Source organism: Chiroxiphia lanceolata, chromosome 2 (assembly GCF_009829145.1).
Source record: "Chiroxiphia lanceolata isolate bChiLan1 chromosome 2, bChiLan1.pri, whole genome shotgun sequence".
Taxonomy (NCBI): Eukaryota; Metazoa; Chordata; class Aves; order Passeriformes; family Pipridae; genus Chiroxiphia; species Chiroxiphia lanceolata.
In genome coordinates, this window is record NC_045638.1 from 92,475,353 (window position 1) to 92,496,480 (window position 21,128).

The following is a 21,128-nucleotide window of genomic DNA, read 5'->3' on the forward strand; positions in this document are numbered from 1 at the left end:
ATAAAGTGCACGTGCTAATTTTCTTTCAGCACACAACATCTTATGTTCTTAAAACAGCTGTTCTTAAAACAGCTCCTCTCTGAAGTAAAGCAGGAGGTCCCCAGGCTTTCCTTTGAGAAGTCTAATTGCTAAGCTTTGTGTTCTCCAGTTTTCTAAATAGAGCCTTTTCCCCTTGTGTTAGACATTACAACATAATTTTTTCTAGTTCATAATTTAAAAATGATTGCTGAGGGATACCAGAGCTTCAGGGCAGGACAGATGACATCCTTCTCTGCATCATTTCTATATCCAGCACAGAGAGTTCCCAGCAGCTTGGGAGTAGAAGCAAATACAGGGTTTGTGTCATGGAAAGAGTTGAAGAGCACCCTGTATTATTGCACAGACTGGAATGGTACTAATGACTTGAAGGCCGGCAGCTGGGAAGGGTGCCTGCATGCTGGAGTACCAGCTGTCTGCAGGAGAGCAGGACTGCCCACTACAGACATAGGGGCAGGGAGGGAGCTTTCGACCAGTGAGTTAAAAACTAATATCAGAACCACTGGAAGATACATGAGAGTTTTTATGGTCTTCACAGTCCTTTTTGTCACATTGTCCATGAATCAGAAGAGACTGTGGCCACCGACTTCATCCATGCAACCCTAAGAAACACAGCCATGGTAACTGACCACTACGTGGCAACCTCTCATTAACACAGTGCTTTTTAATATACTATTTTTTAATTGACTTCCCCCTCACTCCTTTTTGAAGGCGATCCTTCCGGAACAGAAAAACACTCAGGGTCACACTCCAGTGAGCCTCAGCCAACTTGCCTGCCTGCCAGTTCTGCAGCTACACATGCTTCATCTCTGGGACAACAGTGTGACTTTTGGAGGCTCTATGCCTCATTTAGCCCTGGTAATGGCCTAATTGAGATGGAAAAATGCAGGAGCAGGAGTGTGATAAAGAAACAGCTCTGCTGTGCTTATTTAAGTAAGGAGAAGAGAAGAGAAAAGAGAAGAGAAGAGAAGAGAAGAGAAGAGAAGAGAAGAGAAGAGAAGAGAAGAGAAGAGAAGAGAAGAGAAGAGAAGAGAAGAGAAGAGAAGAGAAGAGAAGAGAAGAGAAGAGAAGAGAAGAGAAGAGAAGAGAAGAGAAGAGAAGAGAAGAGAAGAGAAGAGAAGAGAAGAGAAGAAGAAAAAGGAAAAAAGAAAAAAAAAACCCAAAAAGAAAACCCACCAAACCCACATTTTCTACCTTGACTAGATATTTATGTGTGTAGCCTTGTTTATAATGGGGCATTATGCTGCCTGCTTGTGCTGCTATGAGGATTCAAATGTCAAATGAAGGAGTACCAGGAGAGGGCCAGACTTGGATGAGTGTGTCCAGTTCCAGTAATCTTTTCCACAGGAGATAGCCCCTCACCCCCTGGGCTTCACTCCATCCCCGCATGGTTCCTAATAAGGGCTGAGATAGTTGCTGCTTTTGTTATCTGTATGGGAGGAGAAAGTGAGTGGGAGAAAAGGTGAGTGAGAGGAAAGGCAGGTGACAAGAGTGACCCTTTCAGGAGCAGTGATGGAAGGAGCTTATGCCATTAACCCAATGTTCATTCACCATTTCTCAGCCATACTTTACTCTTTCCTGGGAGGAATCTTGCTACCTATCGCAAGAAAACCATTCTGCTGTCTCTTGAGCTACTCCCAGAATATTTCCTGGCACCCTATAAACTGCCCAAAGAATGAAATGCTACCCTTGCCCTTGGGAAATCTCAGAAAAAGAACTGGAGGGAGGAAATACAAACCATTTATAAGTTTCAAAAGGTGAGGAACCTCTTCATTTAGGGATCTGTTCTCCAGCAACAACAAGAGTGCAATACCAGGGAATGAACCAGACTCCTCTTTATCTAAAGTGATAAAGATAAACCAAAAGTATACTTCACACTGGAAAGGACAGCCTTCCCTTCTGATGGTCCTTTTTTAATGTGCTTTCACCATTCCCAAAAAGATCCCAGCTATTTAACTGACTTTTTTCCCTCCCTTTTCTATCTGAGGGGAAGTCCTATGTTATCTCAGAATGAAGCATCCTTAACCTGGAGCAAAAATTGCTCATAACAGCACTGAAGTGACAGAAGTGCTCTATACTTGCCACTGTGTAAAGGACAACCTATATCCATTTTAGCTCTCCACCTTGAGGACTGGTACAAAATATCCTGTGTTTTGTTCACTCTAGTGTTAAAACTTCCAAGAACAGATATTTGGCTGATAAAATTTCCAGGGGACCCACCTGTAAATCAGAGCACATTCTCACTGGTGACATCTTAAAAATCTGATTGGGTTTTCGTGCTCTTATTTACATCACAGCCCTATAAACATTCCCACTAGCGCAACAGCAGGGGTGGCAAACAGCATGGAGCAAGCACGAGCAGCCAGTGGGAGGGAAAAAAAATCAGGGATTTTCAGGCAACCCCTCATGCTTCCTTTGGGAAACTCACTGGAATTGTTTCTAATAACTCTTTACTCACATTTCCTGCCTGCTTCTTATTATAATTTCCTTGATAACTTGAAAGTTAAACTGTGTCATGGGGGCCGTGCTGTACCTGTCAAGTGGCTAGTAAAAAAATGATGGTTAAGTTTCCCAGGGCTCTAGGGGTAACATAAAAATTTCCCTGTGGAAGCTCAATAAAATTCAGCCACAGAATTGTTTCTGATGAACTACAAGTTTTAAGTGCTTGTCTCAATCTGGCAATTGCCTAGGTACTCATACTGGTGATGTGCTTACAATTAGGATATGCAAGCAGAATGTGGTATCAACCAATACAAGAGGACTGGTTCTACAGGTTAGGCTTGGAGCTTTAAACAGGACAAACTTTGAAAGTTTAGAACAATCATCATTCCCATTGACTGGTAGTGTAAAATCAAATGGGAAATGTAAATTCAAGTGTTAAGCCAATCCAGTCATGGACCAAAAATGCACTTCTAGCACAAAAATATTTACACTAAACCAGAAGCTATCTGGAATAAAAGATGGCAATATAAAATATTAAAATTCAATGATTTGTAACATGGAAGAAAGGAGAAATTAAAGTTAAAAACAAATTCCAAGATACAGTGTGCAGGGAAATTATGAGGGAAATTTATAAAATCAAGGAAATGCTAAATAGTTAACAGAGGTAAAGAGGCAAAAAAGACATTTTTACAAATATAAAATGTGCTTGAGACTGGCCATGAGCCCACTGCTAGATGCGGGTGATAAAACTGTAAACGACAATCAAAAAAGGCGGAAATATCCAATAAACATTTTGTCCTTCGCACACTGTTTTGTCCTTGGAATGAAGCTGTAGAATGTATCATCCCATATTACGTCAGCCCAACAAAATTCACTGTAGGTAATAAAAGGAGATGTGAGACGAGATCTGCTAAAATTAAATGTTTTCAAATCAACAGGCCTGGAGTCTTACATAAACTAAATGAGGAGTTCTCTGAATCACTAGTGTTGATACTGAACAACTCATGGAAAAACGGGAAAATTTCAAAGGGTCAGAGAATTGCAAGTGTATCTAGTTACTAAATAACTACCAAAAAAGGAAGGCCCAGGAAATTATAGGCACCAATATATTATTATAAATATATATCAATCTGGATACAATGATGAAATTCAGTTAGTATTCTTTCTAAAAATCAATGAGAAATAAATATGATTAATCTGAACCATATTTAAAAAAACCCCCACTGTTCTTTTTATGAGGTAATGAATAAAGACAACTATGTAGTGTACAATATGGACATGTTCAAGGCATATTACTGACCAGTTTAAAACTTGCAATTAATGGATTCAAAACTAGTTTATGGATAGATCTCAAAGGTTTTGTTAAAGGGATGGTATCCATGAGGGGAGTAATTTCTAAAGATCACTCAATCTCATTCTCAACCCATTCCATATTTTCAAATCAGTCCCCTGGATTGTAAAACAAAACCATATTTGTTAAAAGTTGAGACAAACACAAAAGCTAGCACTGAAGAAGATGGTTTTAATCACTAATTTGGAATGTACAAAATTACAACTCTCCCCTAGGCACCAGTGGTTTTCTGTGCTGTGCTCAACATACTCATCTTTCTGGTGGCTCTGCATTGAAATGAACTCTATAACTAAATCTCATGTTTCAAGGCTTCTGTGGACAGCCTGCAGGAGGGAGAGGACAGTTCTTTTTTCTGATGCCCAATTAACCCACACACTCTAGGACGCTTGAAGGAAGACAAAGCTTCACTGATTGGCAGCAGTTAAACTGGGACCCTGAAAAAGTTGCACCAGTGTCCTGTTAGGACACAAAGGATCTATTTTTTCTTAAGTGCGTATGTTGGTCTATCTTGCTCACACGCTGAGGGTCAAATTTAAAGTCAGATATGGAATTAGGAAGGAATTTTCCATCCCACAAAGATTGGCGAGAATCCCAAGTGCAGCTAACTCACTGTTTTCTCTTCTTATCTCCCTAGACTTGCACAGGGAGATGCAAATAACAAACTTAAACCCAGAGACTTAATAGATTTACAAGATTGTAAAGCAAAAAAAAAAAGGACATATTTCTTCAGGGGATGCAATCACTGCATGACTCAAAGAGGCTTGTTTCTCCAGAGTCTATGTGGAGCAAAAGACGTGCATGGCATTTCGGTAAAGGGAGGGTATATGTGATGTATGTCTCACAATAGTTTTACTAAAAGCTCCACGGGACATAACTCAAACCTCAGGACTTAATGAAAGTCAGTGTTGTATAGAGGGTTCTATAGATGTGTCATTGTCATAAAATGAGAACAATGTGGCACTGAATTCTACTGCAGATCATCTAAACTTCGGTTGTTGAGGATTAATTTACTTAGCAGAGTTGTGATGTTTCAGCTCTTAAAGTCCATCTGAAAAAAACGCCCAGAAACCAAGCTAAAAAGTAGCCACTAGTTATAACTCTTAAAACTACTTTTGGTGTTGACATATCAATTTACTGACAAGGAAAGTGTTTCCTATAGTGTCAGCACAGTAAAAGTTGAAGTCTAGGTCACATGTATACTTGTCTCAAGCATAAACAAAAAACCCTGATAAGTTCCAGATCCAGAGCCCTTTTCCTATGGGTGCTACTGTAGTGAAGCAGAACAAGCCTGGATTGATGTTGAGATAGCAGGCTAAACCTGCAGTGTTAGCAAGGGTGCAATGCTTTGTTTTGACTTACACACTGAATAGAGTAAAGACAAAGCCTCAAGAGGAGAATAAATACAGATGAGCAAGAGGTTATTTCATTGACAGCTCACTTGTATGAGAGCTGCCCACACTTACAAGGGGAAGTGGAAACACTGAACCTGGAACCCTCCGGAGGCTTCTCACCAAAGTGATATCCTACTTTGCCTCTGACTGTACAGATTCAATACTCAAAATGGGCCCTTGCTAAGTCCAAATCTACCAGATCTGTAGCCATCTAAAAGAGCAATTATGATACAAAGTGAAAGGAAATACTCTTAAAATTAATTTATCAATAGATCTCCCTTCCCAATATTGAAAAGACAGACCAAAGGTGTACCACAGAAATGCACCTGAGCAAATCTGGATTTCTATAAACTAGAAAACTCTTTTAAGATATCACACCGGCATTAAAAAAGTAGGACTACAACAGTCAAGGCAACAAACATTTACGAAGTGACTGGGAGCAGCAAATCTTTGTCAAATCATTCAACCCTTTTATTGTTGATCTTGATTATGTCAGACAACATTGTTAAAGACCTTTGCTAAAGACTCAGCAAAATCACCTTTCCAAATTATAAAATGTCAAGGCAGACTGTTCCTAAAACTTCAGAAGACAGTATAATCACCTCTCTTGCTATTTGCAAAGATGAAGGAAACAATTTCAAACAAAACAAGGAGGAATCAAGGAGAACACAAAACGACATTAGCATTTGTAACCTCTTTCTGAGCTCAGCCCATTAGCAATAGAAACATCGCTAAGAAAACAATAGATGGAGGCACTTCAGTAAACAACTGTATCAGTGAGATTTCGAGTGCTCACTGTATATGCCTAATTTCTTGCCAGCTTCATTTCTTGCTCAGTCATTTACTTGTGCAATGTCTGGTTCCCTAGCCCGTAAATAGACAATAATTAGCTTTGACCTCTTCTGTGGAGGATGGAGGATGTTGAGACTGAATAACTGTTCCTCAGTAAAATAAAAGAACAGAATATTATTATAAATAAAATTATGATAATGATACTGCATACTCCTCACATAGCTTCTCTCCAAGGATCTAAGACTTCCTAATAAACATTAAATTAATCCTTGCCACCACACTCTTGGAAGACAAATTATTCTTTGCTACAATTTATTTGCAAGTGGAAGAACTAATGAACAGCTAATGCTTACACATCTAATTTAAAAAAAAATGCTTTCACGATTTTATTTATAAATGTTTATTTAATTTCCCAAAAGTGAAACTGGGAGAAGTATACTATTTCATGCCAGTCTCTCTCCACGCCTTCGGCTCTTTGAAGCCTTACAACATTGAGCCTGAAAATTCAATTTCTCTGTCTGGAGGCTCAGCACTAATAGCTCTGTCTGGAACATCAGTATCAAGGGACTGTGTCTTCAGAGTTTAGAGGAAGCCAGCAAAGAGCTTTCTGGAGAGATGGGAAAAAAATTCTATCATTCATTTTAGAGAGAGATTATTAAGAAGTGACAATTATAAGAGCATATTATTTTTGTTATCAGCATCCCAGTATTACAGTATAAACCAAAATTTATGTATGGATACAGAAAAAAAATTGATTCATACCTCTATACTAACTTGCCCAAGTTCTCTCTCCAAAAGAAATCATCACTGCTCATTTCAGAACAAGATAGACTGAGCTGGGATAATTAGCCTCCCACCTGAGGTCCCATCACCATCTCCAACAGTTATAAGCTATTTAAGTACTGAGGCAAAAGGACTTCATATTTCTAACAGTAAGTCTCACCATTAGCAATGAATATTCTTACTGCTATGACTATGCATCATTACTTTAAAAAAAAAAAATTTGCAAGCCTGCTATATTCTTGGGCCAGTAAATTTTCACTGGTGTTTAAATTTTCCACTGAATGACATACACATTCAGAGTGTTTTTAAAACCCCACACTAACTTTCTGTCTATTCTGACTGTAGCATGCAGTTGGGTAAGTTCCCCAAACATATTATTGTGCACACATTAAGACCATCAGGAAGAATCAATGCTCAAACTGTACTTAGGAGATAAAAAATGAGGATTGCTCTGCTGAAATCCAGAAACCCAAGTTCAACTTCTCCTTTTCCTTTGTCAAAGGTGAGGCATTTTTCACTCAATTGTCCTTACCATGTGTGCTTGTCATCATATCTTCTATCAAGAACTATGAATCAGACAGCACTATTGTTCATGTTTTTATATTTGTGTGATTAGTATTTCTGAATTTATAAACATATGTTTATATTCAGGTATTTAATGCATTTATGTATTTAAAAACACATAAACCATCAGTGTGGCTTTGTCTGTGTGTCTGTCAGCCTCCTGTTTCTGGTTTTGGCCTTCCTAGTAAGACACACAGCTTTGCTGCATCTTCTGGGATCTACCATGTTGATTAAAGCTTGCATTATGTCAGCCCAGTGAAAATAAGCAAAATAGTCTTTACTTGCAGCTTTAAAACAACACAGTTTTTAGGGAAAAAACCTTGATGTCTCAGGTTCCAAGCCAGTATGGTTACACAGGCCCATCATCTTAAAAAGTTCAGGCTTTGTGACAGGCATCTGTTTAAGCACCATTTACTGTTAATGCATTTGACACATGTTGAAATGGATCACCCATTGCAGTTGGATCAGCTTTCCCTAAGCCAGAGTATTTTATTTAGACCTGTCTGTAAATATGTAGGCGTATAAATATAGACCTGTTTCTGGTATAACTCCATCAGAACAAATTGCTGAATAAAGACAGCTAATAGGAACTTAAGAAATTACCTGAAAGGAAGAACTTTCCTGATACAACTTTTATATGCTTCCACACTTTGATTTACATAACTTCATTTTCTTTGTCAAATCCCACCCTCACTTCTCCTTCAGAGCAGTATAATCCAAAACATTCTCAGCCTCCCTCTTCCCTATTCACACAGAACCACAAGAATCTGCTGGGGTTTTTGTGAACACAGTGGCAGTCTGCTCAGATGCCCAGCTCAAGTCTTGAAAACTGGACTTTTAATTTGGGCTGAAGAACACATCTCTCACCTGCAGAACATGAACCTCCAAACATGCTTTGCAAACCACACAGTAAGAGGAATTGAATCAGACTTACCAATGTGGGAAAGATGTGACAAAAGGAAATGTAGGGGCAGTGTGAGAAAAATGCAGAGCACCAGAAACCAGGAGGTGGATTAAAAGGGTAGAGCTTTGAACAAAGGTTCAAACTCTGTTCTAATTTATGAGTACAGAAGTGTTGTCCAGACAAACAACATTTGAGAAACTTTCTTTGTCTTGATATTGTGTGACCATAAAAGGATCCAATAGTTGTGTACGTGCTTTCTAATTTCTAAACTAATAATAATTTAAGACTATGGAATAGTAAACATTGCATGAAAAACTGTGAAGTAAATTAGTTCCTGATACAAATTTCTAAACAAATATTAAAATCTGTGTAAAGCTAATTAAAATTTCAGAACCTGCTTTGAATATTACCTATATTCAATTTGTAATTATCTGATTACTCATGCATTATTAAATCACCCTGTAGCCAGGGAGCAGAGCTTTTCCTCAATCACAGCTGAACATGAATGATTATTTTGCTATTTTGTTAAAATAAGCTGAAATAACTTCAGTCATGGCAGCACTGAACTAGGACTGAGCTGAAGAAATAATTAACTCAGCTCCACAACATGAGCTCAAATCTGTGCTGCTCTATTCATCCATTTTTTAATTTTTCATCTGAGTATAGAATGAACAAGAATGACCTTTTCATTTTTCAACTAGCTGAGGTTCGCTTTATCATGCAATCTGTATTTACAAAGTCATAGAGTATTCCTAGAATAATATCACATCAGGCAGCTCTTATTGTAGTTTTATATGTATCAGTGTAGAGTCTTGGAACATGCAGAATATTTCTGAAGAAATGGTCCCAGAAAATAGTGTGAGAAGGACAGTTCAGTTAGCAATCTGCAGAGGAACCACAAGATACTTTCTGTTTCTTCAGGCATTTAGGAAAAACAGAGGTATAGTGAGTAAGGTTTGCAAGTTTATATAGTTATGAATTTTGTTCAGAGTAAGGGCATCTGTATATTTTTTATATAATTATTACTCATAACCATTTAAGTTGCACTGTAAACACACAGTGTTAAACAGATGTCAGGACTACAGTGAGCTTTACAAACTAATAAACTGTAAAGAGGGGTTTATTTTTTGCCTCTAAGATCTACACAATCCATGCAGATAAGGATTTTATTGCTTTATTAATAAGAATTAAAGACAGCAGAAAGCATGTTACCACCCATAGATTAAATAGTTGACTGAGAAGAGACTATGTGCTGCAATGAATAATTACACATTAGTAAATGTTGCTGTACAAGTCATGCCCAGGTTCTCCAAGCTGTTCTTGGCATAAGACCAGCAGAGGTGAAACAAAAATAGCTTTTTGGCATCTTTGCAGCTGCCCAAATCCAGTAACAAAGGAAGGCCAGCCCCAGCCCTGCATGACACAATGTAGCTACAGGACTATTCCATGTATCACGCACCTGCCTGTGGTTCCAACAGGGTATTTCATAGCTGAGGACCACTGGGAGAAGATGGATTTTAATTCTCAGAGGTATTTTTCCCAAGAACAGAAAACATTCAGGGGAGCTGGCTGGTACTGAGGAAATAGGTCTCTGGATTTTAGAAACATCTCAACTTAAAAACTGTTCTCCCTAAACTTTACGGATGGAACAATGCCGTAACATTAACTTAAAGTACTTAAATTTAAACTGGACAAGGTATACAGGCAAAGCAGAGAGGCTATACAGGCAAGGCAGGTAGAGTGTACAGGCAAGGCCATTGAGAGCAGCTCAAGGACGACTTGGAGGTGTTGGCGAATGAGAAGACTGACATGACCCAGCAATGTGCACTTCCAGCCTGGAAAGCCGATCACATCCTGACTGGCCAGCAGGTCAAGGGAGGTGATCCTCCCCCTCTACTCCACTTTCATGAGACCCCACCTGGAGTACCACATCCAGCCCCAGGGCCCCCAACATAAGAAGCCCGGAGAAGTCTGAGGCGAGACCATATAGCGATCTCCCAGTAAAAAAAGGGCTACAAGAAAGCTGGAGAGGGATTTTTACGGGGGATGTAGTGACAGGACAAGGGGAAATGGCTTTAAACAGAAAGAGGTTTCGATTAAATATTAGGAAGACATTCTTTATTGTGAGGGCGGTGAGATTCTGGAACACGTTGCCCAAAGAAGTTGTGGATGTCCCACCCTTGGAGGTGTTCAAGACCAGGCTAGATGGGCTTTGAGCAACCTGGACTAGTGGAAGGTGTCTCTGTCCACGGCAGGGAGATTGGAACTAGATGATCTTTAAGGTCCTTTCCACCCCAAACCATTCTATGATCCCACTGTGTTCATCTTCAATTTCTATCAGCCCACAGCATCGTGGAAAGATGAGAGCCACAAGTTATCTAACCCCACTGTCAGCTACTTTAGTGAAATCATGTTCTCTTAATTAAGAGGTATGGATCTCATAATCCCTTTCCCCAACAGGATGTGAACTCTTGCTCACCTAAAATACTTCACTTAGGAGGAAATGTGCATTGTTAGGTACACATCAGCACTGCTGTGTTACATGCTTAACTAAGAATTATGAATTCTCTTTCCTTCCTAGTTATAAGGTTATTATATACTTGAATAATTTTTATTTTTGCTTTGCTTCTGAAGATGGTGGCCTAATATTAGTGTAACCATCACAGAGATATGTTAGCTGGCAATTACTGGCTAAAGCCAGAGACAAATTAGCAAAAGAAATGAAGGAACTTAAAATAACAAATCCCAATGAGAAACAAAATATTTAGGCTTTTACATGTTTCATATGCTCATCAAAAACTCCTCCTTTTAATCTCTGGGCCTGGAAATCATATCATTTTTCGAACTTGAATGTAAGTTGCCATCTAAACCTATATTTGGATCAATGACATGAATATTAATGTAAGTACCCAACAACAGAAATCTGAACGTGAAAATTACAGTTGTGTATTTTTTCTACTTTGACAATCCTTGATACAAAATGAGAACATGTTATGCTGTAATTAGACATTTTTAAAAACTCTTTCAGATCTTTGGATGAAAGACAGTATCTGGATGCCAAGGTGTTGTCAACTTTTCTTACTGTCTGGAATTGTATGTTCAAATCCTGGCTCTATCAAGCCAACCTTTCTTATTTCTGAGACTTCTATTTCAATGTGTTCTGATTTACTGCAAGCAGAGCTTTCAAACAAAGCCATATAATGTAGAGCTGTTTCAAACCCTGCCTATAAAAACAAAATCTTAATACTCCACATGTGTTGCGTGCAAGCATATTCTTTATAATTTACAAGATGTTATTGTTTTTAATGGATATCCCTCCAAACTTACCTGCCAGTTTGCAAACTGCTAACAGCAACAGCAGACTGTTAGAACAAACTGCACTCTCCCTCAGAGTCTCCTACACTCTTCTGTGTCGCCCAGGTTGTTGGCACAACTGTCAACAATTCTCAGTTCTCAGTTACATGTCATTAATTCTTTGGGCAAGGTATGTGAAGAGAGAGGATACAAATTGTTGTGTCAGCTCTGCTGGCTTTGCAATGTTAATTAAAAATACAGCACCAAGATTTGATTTAGTCTTTAGTAACTGCAGCTATCACCTTGATAAATATCACAACAGACATACTGAATAAGAAAATGAGACTACTAAAAATCCCCTCCCAGAACAAGACTTTACTTTAAAAACTGTGAACACTATCATGGTATTGCTTATAGGAAAGATATTTTGGCAAAACTATAAAACTTTTAGGAAAAATATGTAATTTCAGAGTAAGTAATTTACATTATTTTGATACAGTGGTATTAAAATAATCTATTCCTGAGTAATAATCTTTGTCAATAGTATCTTCTTGCAGGATGTCATTGGGATTTTTAGCGTCATTTGTCAGGCACTGTCATCAACCTAGAGGTTCTTAAAAATATCATATGCAATATAGCTAACAATAGTCACTACCTAGAGTAATGGAAATTAAGTGCTATGCTGCAATGTCATTTACAGACAATAAGTCTGTTTCTACAAATAACATACTGATGTACAATGCAAGGAATAAATTATTAGGGGAGAAAGAAACCAGACATTATATAGGAAAAGTGTCTCATCCTCACACAAATAACAAATGCGGAGCACTCAGATTCACAGCCCCTTGTTTCACCTCATTGACCCTGTTCACTCCAGCAGCTGTGCAAGGGAGGATGTTCTTCCCCCATTTCCCTTAGGCGGGTCTGTGAGAACACAGACAGTGCCAGCTCTGTGCCTGTCTCAACTCCCACCCCACTACTGCTTCTTGTCAGTTCCCCACATCTGCTCCAGGCCCTCTCACTACTGCTGGTTTCAGTGCTAGCACTGCAGCATCTCTCATCACACTGTGCTGCCAGCTACGGTGCTGATGATATAATGTCAGACATGTCCTACTTCAGCCAGAGTAATTCCAGTTTGACAAGTAGCGACAAATGGCTAGATCAGGCCCCTACCTGAATACCTTCAACTCTGTCACTGCACAGAGGAAGTCCAACAACATGGAGAAACACTGCACTTCTCTCCATATTGTTCACCTCTGACAGTGACCAGAATATAGATATTTCTAGTTGTGTTCAGCTTCTTCCCATTAAGATTGCCTTGTGTCCAATTTTTGTTGTCCTTCACAAAATACTTCAGTGCCCCAACTGAAAACTGAAATAGACTCTATGAAAGAAGTGAAAATAACTACAGCAAAACAGCTACCAAAAACTTAATCTGCTTCATTCTGGCTATTTCCAATATATGGTGACGGATCCTGCTTGTGTCAGATTCCAGCAACAGAACTACTGATGCATCCATGGTCAGAGCAAGAATGTACCTATGACCTTGGTGATTGGGTACAGTGTAGTTTCATGTGAACCCCAGTTTTCAATTTAAACTAAACACTTCTGCCTTTAACGGACGGCTGTGAACCAAAACATGAGTGCTTAAGTAGAGTAAAACAAATACTTGTGTTGCAAATGTTGTAGAAGTTCCAGAAGAGGAAGGGATTGCAGTTATTAACACTGAGGAACTAAAGCTCAGGTCCTCAAAAGTTCTCGGGATATTCATCATCCTCTTTAGGCACAGAGATTTTTCCACCCCTAGAAGTGTCATCCAGCTGCTACTTAAGCCTGGAGGGTTGAGATCTCATCTCGGCAAGTCAGCACACTGACACTGTCTCCTGCACCACTTCATAGAGACACACTGCTCAAATCTCTTTACTGACAGCTCCCAGGTAGAGCATTGAAAGTAAGTGATCTGATCTAGCTGTGGAGGAAGGAGGGTGAAGGCCTCTTTTTAAGATTAAGCAGAGCTTTCTGGTTAACTGATGCTTTCAAAGGCTTAGGTATGAAAATGACCATGCAAATGGACATGATATCAGAGACCATGAACTATGCAAACCCTGCTTAGAGAAATAGAAACAGCAGTAATTGTACTCTAACTAGCTGCCGAAATTACTCAACCCAAGATTGTCTTAGGAAGTAAAAGAAGCATAATATGTTACCAATATGTTTGTTAAAGAGTCAAGTCTAAATCATATGAAGAATTCAGGCTTACACATTCATATATACATTCACACACCACTGATTATATTAATGTTTGTAAACAATGCTTTAGACAAGGGAGTAATATGGAGTAATGTACTTAAAAGATATTTTGACACAACAAGTGGAACCTATTTTTAGAAACCTGTTGTTTAGAAACCAGACTTTTATACTCAGTTTGTCATTCACTAACTGTATCCAGCCCCTTCAATCTCCAATACATAAACCAGGAGAATTACAGTTGCCTCCCTAAGGTAAGATAAGGAGTGTAGGTAGGTTCCCTGAAATAATAAAAATAGGCAGCAGAAGATTTAGTATCACAGCTTGGTTTATAAATCTGTGCATTTTCCCTAGACTAAAGGCCACTGAATGGAGGAAATTCATCAGCAGGGTATGACATTTTATAATTTGTGCAAGAATATTACAGTCTTGCAAAATATATGGCCATGTAGAAGGCGTAAAATATCAGTGGGACTTATATGTGGCATAGATTAATTGTCCTTTGAGCAGATTGTTGTCTTTCCAACACAAAGTTCCTGTAAAGAACTACCTCCACAATTCAAAACACAAAATTCTCATGTAGGAAGAATGGCATGTGAACAGCTGCAACACTGGTATATAGTGGGTACAGCTTAGTTAAATTTCTCCTCAAAGGCTAAATGTAAAACATGTTCTAAAATATAAACAAAGAGAGAAATATGAAAACTGGATTAGTCTTGCAGGTCTTGGACTGCTGGCTTGCTCAGGTTAGTCAGAAGGCCCTAATGAGTACAAATTAGGATATGTTCAAAGCATTTAAAAACACGTACGACTAAATTGGTCATCTTGAAAACAGCTACCATGGCAGACTGACAGTAGTACACATGGATACACATGGAACCATTCAGTCATGGCTTTCCACAACAGGGTTTCAAGCAGTGCCAAAGAACCGAGCAGAAATGCTCATTGTGTGTGGCAAAGACAGCAATGAGGTGAAAGGTGGAAGAAGATGAGAACAAAGAGGCAATCCCTGCTACAAGCACCAACTACTGAGGCACTAGTCTAGAAATTTAAACTGCCTACACAGTGACTCTCTAGAATATCACAGGTAAGTGCATCAGTCTGGCAGATGTGACACAGGACCTGCGAAAGATCCTTGCCTTTCTGGGGTGAAGCAGCTGCAAGGTTAGGTGTTGTACTCTGTCTACCTGAGATGGTACTCACTGAGAACTTTAAAGGTTCTTTCTGGGAAGAAGCAATGGTGCAAACAATATTGCCTGATTCCTCAGTCCCTAATCTGTAAAATCACTGATGAAACCCCATCACCACCAGATCTCAGCTTCCCTTTTTCCTTGCCTCTGTGGAGTTTTGTGCAATGGACCATGTGAACACAGCCATGAGTGGACACTTCCATGGAGCTCCTGAGTTTGGTGAACACTTTGACACTAACAGCCAGCATAAGAGACAGAGATCTGTTGCACCTTCACTGAAACAGTTAGTCTGCTCCCATTCCTGATGCTTCCAGCTGGTACTAGAGGAGACAGGAGTAATGGGGCTAGAGGAAATTCCCCCACAGAATTACATTCATCCAACAGTTTGTCTTCAGTGATGTTGCTTTACACAGGCAGTTCTCAAACAAATAAACTTCACAAGCAAATGCTCAATTACTGATGCCTGGCAATGGGTGAGCCAGAGGGTAGAAAAACAGGAATGGGGAATGAGTGTTCCCCTTTTCAAGAAGATTAAGGTTACAAGGTAAAAAGAAAGCACAGAGGACAGAAAGCAGAAAATACAGGTTAGATAGTACTTCTCTGAGGAAAGGACTGTTAAACTCTGCCTTGAGACGATGACGTGAAATTGAAAGATGAACAGTCTTTCATCTCCTTAACCTCATCTGCCTGAGACAACTTCAGCACTCTGTGGCAGGAACCAGCTCTCTTTTCTGTTTGCAGAGCATACTGTAGACCACTATATTGGTTTATGACACGGCCTCCTAAGTGGAGACAAGTAACAAGTCAGCAGCCAGTAGCCCCATTGCTTGTAAAACCCAGAAGACTGCTCTGCTCTGTGTTGTGGTGCTAGAAGGACTTGCTGACTGAAGGTAGAAAGCCAGCAAAGCTGCTTACAGCAGGAATGATTCATAGTGACACTTCAATATTAGATTTTACTTTAGGTTGCTCCTAAATGTTCTTCTTTTCGTAAGGTGTATGTAAAGAAACTCCAAACCCCTAGCTTCCCAATTTTTTTAATTCAAGGTATTAAGAGTCCAAGTATAGCAGCAGCACAATAGGCAAAAAGAGGCACCAAAGTCAAACTCTTTCCAATAAAAGTGAGCTTTCTGTAGATGAATAGACCTATATGTTGATTACTCATGTTAAACATCTGGAAAAAAATCCTGAAATCAACTGTCTTAAGTTTAATGACTTCTTGTATATTTGGTTTGCTCAGACAGGTTGGTGCATCTGTTATCTATCTTTTAAAGCTCCCATATTTCTATTTAATTAGGAAAATTTACTGAACTGATCCCATAATTTAAGTTGTAGAGAATTTATTGTTACTCATTAGAGGTGACTTAATGTGCTCCTAATTTATTAAGCTGAAATAACTGGTTTTAGATCCTGAATGCTGTTAAAAGTCTCAAAAATAGTGTATTCATGCAAACTATTACAGAAAGAAAAAAGTCCATCAAGGAATTCTTGTAGACAGCAGCATGGTCACCAAGTTAATTTTTTTAAAATAGATACCAACAGTTTAGCTATGAGCAGAGTATTCAGATAACTTACCCACTCTTTTGATTGTGAGATGTCTTTATGTTGACTGCTTTTATAATTTATTTCAGGACCATGAGTGTACCTTCTGCTTGGCTCACGCTGTGTAATCATTTTTTGAGAGGACTGAATTCCATTTCATGACTGTCTACATGCTGCATCATAAATTCAAGACTACATACTCCCCTCTGTCCACTGATCTCCCACAGATGCCAAAAGGAAGCTTGTACAGAGATCAAAGGAAGAATTTGGGCTCTGGGTAGTAAGATAAAACTTTCAGTTGTTATTTTTTACATCACATTCAGAACTGCTTACTGAAAACCGTTCCCTTTGCTAGCATTATTACCACCCTTGCCTCCTGTCTTTTTTTTTCTTCCCCATTCTTCTTTCTTTCCTCTGTCTTCTTTTTCTTCTCTTTGTATGTATCATTGCAGATTCCAGCTCCCTGTGCATTGTGCTGGAACTGTTAGCATGCACAGTGCCACCACTAACCACGAGTACTTGCACTCTGACAAGTCCAGAGGAGCAGAGGATCAAATCTATCTCCAAAATGAGGACACAACACAACAGCCCTCACTTTCTGCTCAAGAGAACATTGCATTATCTACATCTACAAATGTCACAGGTCTCTATAATACGGTCCCCCCTCCTCACATTTTTTTTCCAAGATGCAAAAATCAGAATCTGCCTTACCCCTATCAAACGCTCAACCAGGTGTTCAGTGTCTTGTCTGCCAAAGTATTCAGCACCAAACAGACTCTGTCCCAGTGCCAGGCACTGGAGGCAGAGGCAGGTTAATATGCCAGACTCAAGTGCCCCAAACTAACTATTAATAAATAAAAATTATCAAGTACAGTAGCATAAAGTTTTCTCTCCACCTCCAGAATGGATTTAGATCAGTAGAGCTGGTTTCAGACACAGGGGACCTAGTTATAAGGGCCATCTGAAGGCTGCAGAGCAGAGAAGTGGCCAACTGACCCTGTGCACAACAATTCGTTGAACCTTCCTGAAAGTGGTGGAAAAAAGGATCAGATACTTTTGAACCCCTGCTTTGCCTGTTCCCATATGGCAAACATATCACAAGACAATACAAAGCTTTTTGCATGGAAATTCCAGTGTGCTTTAGAAACCCCTGTTTCTAACCAAGATATTTCTAACAAGACCCCATGAGGTATGGTTATTTTCCTCACTTTTGAAACTGGAAAACTGAAAGAAAATGGTTTGCTTGAGGTCAGTATCCAAGCCCAGAACAGGTTCTGGAATCGTCTTTACAGTTAAGTCACTGCATCCTGTTGCCTTTACTATCATTTCATGTAAACATGAAGAGATTAAAGTCTCTCATATTTTGTGATCTGAGCAGCTTATCTGTCCTAACTTTCACAGATGAACAAAAAAATATGCTTATACGGAATTAGCCTTGAAACATCAGCAGAGAAGATTTTGGTACTAAAGTTACCACCTCTCTGTCAATGCCCTCCCACAGTCTACTTGCGTGTCAACAATATTCTTAAAATCAGTGGCACAAATTAATGCAGGTAAAGCATTCCGCACTCTTGCAGTTAATAAGTGACTGAGAAAGCCTATCAACTTATGCAGAAGAGGTTGTTTGCAACCAACAATAGATGCAACAGTTTGCAACCAACATGCAGATGGAATGAGAGTGAACTGAAAAGGTCCCTCTGTCTCACTTGACATTTTTGCTCATATTTCAGAAGATAATTCTACCAAGATTATCAAATATCAAGAAAATATTGAGGTTTGAGAATGGTGGAAAGGGTGTCAGACCGACAAATCTGGGATCTGAATTTTTTCATTGAGCCATTAAATTTAGCACAGGAGGTAACTGTACGACTGTGAATATCACTCTATTGCTACTTTGAGAATTATGTCAGAATTTTACCTGCATGCAACCCGGTCCATCATTAGCCTTTCTGAGAGTCTACAGGTAGGACAGTCTGGTGTCAAATACTGTGATGAGTTTCGACACATACTTGAATACAGAGCTGGGATAACCATGTTAATTTTATAGTTGACTCCAAACATCATCCTTATCCTGTCCTAGAATGAAAGAAATTGCTTTGGGGTGCTCTCTATACTTTCTCATCACCAAACTGCCATAATCAATCTACTTTAAAACTAAATACTTTTCAACAGCTTCAATTACATCATTTAAATGTAAACTAGATTTTCAGATAGTATTTCATCTGACCAGCCATCAGATCCCTTCACCACTGTTCAGTAAACATATTCCTAATAATAATCCTACTAATTTTTCCACTCTCACAACTAGAAGAGATTTATAGATTCGGAGTTCACAACACAGGGATCAATGGCCACGCCCCAGATAATGCACAGGAAACAGAAATGGATTATGTTCCTGGGGCTGGAACTTGCATTGAAAAGAGAGCTTAGTCCTGCAGCGTGGTAAAGTGAGAAGCATAGGACGGTAAATGAAAAGAGTCCATAGCTGTCCAGCCCCAGACTAAATCAAGATCAGGAGTTAAGGGCCCTAATTTCCACAATTAGCATAAATACTTTCAGGGGCATTACACTGCCTGGGAAATAGCCTAAGCAACGCCTCACTAATACTCCCCTGACCTTGCCCCTCCCAGAACATCCTATCTGCACTTACACCAGCTGGTGAAACTTGAGTAGGAGGCAAAAAAGTCCCGACAGTGATAGAGACACTACTCAAAGGGGAAATCAGGAAAAGCTGCAAAGCTCTCTTTCTCATGATACATGATCAAACAGAAGCACTGCACTAGTCACGGCTGGGAGATGGAGAGCTACTAGCCTTTACTAGCTTCCTCTCCTGCTCCTCTGAATCCAGCCCAAGGTGTCCAACAACGTTAATTCTAGTTTGCACCAGGGCTGCACAGAAAGGTACACAGAAATGGTATTTGGACAGAGCCTGACAGGGAGCAGGAGGGCTGTGCAAAATGGACCACCTGTTTCAAGTAGGAAAAAAACAGCAGTAAAAAGGAGACACTTCGAACAAACATACGAAAATAATTCTAAGTATCATATCCTGTATCCACGTAAGTAAAAATGAAGATTTTAAGGACAGCTTCATTAGTTTTTAGAAACTCTCCTAAGACATATGGTGAGATTTGTTTTGAGTAGTGCTAGGACCTTCCAAAACTCCTAATAGTGTAATAAATTGGTTTGCAAGATAGTGCTACTAGTCGTTTTTTATCAGGATCACTGAGATGATTTTTTTTCCCAGCGCGTGTGATTTCAGTTAAACAACCTGTTGCTCTTTAAAGTTTTGTTATGAATTACTGTTCTTCCCCTCAATATTATTTCTAGGTAACTTCAGCCAGAGAAAACACCTCAGACCTCTACGGAAACTTCTCCTTTTGCCTGATCCTACATGTATCAGAAAGCACCCTGCCCCAGATTTGGGGAGGGGAGGCGGAGGGGTCCCTCCGTGGAATTACGTCTGCGTCTGGCACGGCCGGCCGGGCTCAGCCTGATATGCCCCCGGCCCCCCGTCGCCCTCGACTCGCTCCCCGCCCCGCCGGGGGCTCTGCTTCTCCAGGCTTTTGTACCCCCAAAGCCAGACCCCTGCGCTGCGCAGCGCTTCCCGCCTCGCCGCCCGTCCAAACCCCGCAGGCTGCGCCCCGTCCCTTCCCCGCGCGCCCCCAGCCCCCAGCGCGGGCGGGCTGGTCCCGGCGGGAGCACTGCCCGCCCCGGCCCCGCTCCCACTCCCGGGCGAGCGCACCCACCTCGCGTCCGCGCCCCGCTCACCTCGTCCCGCCGCCGGGGCTGCTCCTGCCGCCACCAGCTCCTGCCCTTACTCCAGCGCTGGGCAGGGCGGCGGCAGCAGCATCCCCCGCCGGCCCCCCAGCTGCCGCGGCGGCACTTGCAGCCTCACGGGAACCGGCGGCGAGGGGAGGAGGGGGTGGGGGAGAGAGAAACCCCTGGCCAGGGCCCCGTCCCAGCCCTCCCCGCCGCCTCCGGCACCCGGGCCCGCTCCCACGGGCCACGCAAGGCGGGGCGGGCGGGCGGCGGCGGCGACCGCGGTGACCCGCCCGGGCGCTTCTCGCTCCGCGCCGCCCCGCGCCGCGCCCGCAGGTAGCGGCGGCCCCGGGCAGGGCATCGCGCGTACCGCCCAGGAGGCGCAGGGAAGTCCCATACCTCTCCATGAGCCTTCCCGCAGCCAGGCTTCGGGCGCTGACCCGCATGCGAGTTCCCTGCGGGCGTCGGTGCCTGGTCCTGTTGTTCCTCATGCAGTAGCACTCGACAGGTTGGCATCCCCGGTACATAACCCTCCAGCAGGACGCTACCGAGGGAAAACCAAATCAAACCACAACAAAAAAAGCATTGATCGCTCAGTTTTCTTTTCAAAACTGGGTCTTCTTCCAGCTCGCAGCGAGAAACTCTGGCCACCTGTTATATGCTGTTCCTTGGTACCTGAAGTCCACGCAGTGAAGACACCGGAGACCTGTATCTCTTGAAGATGAAAATCCTCATCTTGCTCTGTACAGTTAAACTGTTGTGTGGTTGTATGGATATGTACAGCTCCAGATCTGCTGTACCCACCAGTTTATCTGGATCATAAGAATTGAAATGCA

At 40.9% G+C, this 21,128-nt stretch overlaps 1 protein-coding gene across 1 annotated transcript in view; it reads right to left on the bottom strand.

Moving 5' to 3' along the window:
- CASR (calcium sensing receptor) overlaps positions 1-20,374 on the bottom strand; it is a 74,652-nt gene extending 54,278 nt beyond the window's left edge. The window contains exon 1 of the mRNA XM_032680195.1: positions 20,302-20,374. The gene's annotated coding sequence lies outside the window, so the exon portion shown is untranslated. The remainder of the gene's footprint in view (positions 1-20,301) is intronic.
- Between the last annotated feature and the right edge of the window lie 754 nt (positions 20,375-21,128).